The sequence below is a fragment of the Tetrahymena thermophila genome (assembly GCF_000189635.1).
Source record: "Tetrahymena thermophila SB210 genomic scaffold scf_8253997, whole genome shotgun sequence".
Lineage (NCBI taxonomy): Eukaryota > Ciliophora > Oligohymenophorea > Hymenostomatida > Tetrahymenidae > Tetrahymena > Tetrahymena thermophila.
In genome coordinates, this window is record NW_002476008.1 from 1,040 (window position 1) to 1,480 (window position 441).

Here is a 441-nt window from a genome sequence, read left to right on the forward strand (position 1 = left end):
ATATTTTTAAGTGTTTGTTTTAAATACAAATATTAAGTTTAAATAATTAATGTTAAAATAATTTTTCTGTAGTATCTCTTCATAAAACCAAATATATAAATTAATAAAAAAAGTTTTTAAGCTCTTCACTTTTATCTCATTAGGTTCTCCATATTGATCTAAAGTATATTTAATTTATAATATTACTTTTATTATTATTAATATCTTTTGTATATTTAATTTTCAATTTATTTATTTAAATAAATAATTTTTACTTTTGAATGATCATCATTATTTATTGATTTTTGTTAAAATAAAATTTTTTTGGCTATTTTAACTTAATTTTCATTTCAATTTTTTATAATTTATATTCATTTTTTATTATTTGATATTTTTTCATCATTTTTTGCTATAAAAACTTACACTTAATAAAAGCAGTTTATTTGTTTTGGATTGTGATAT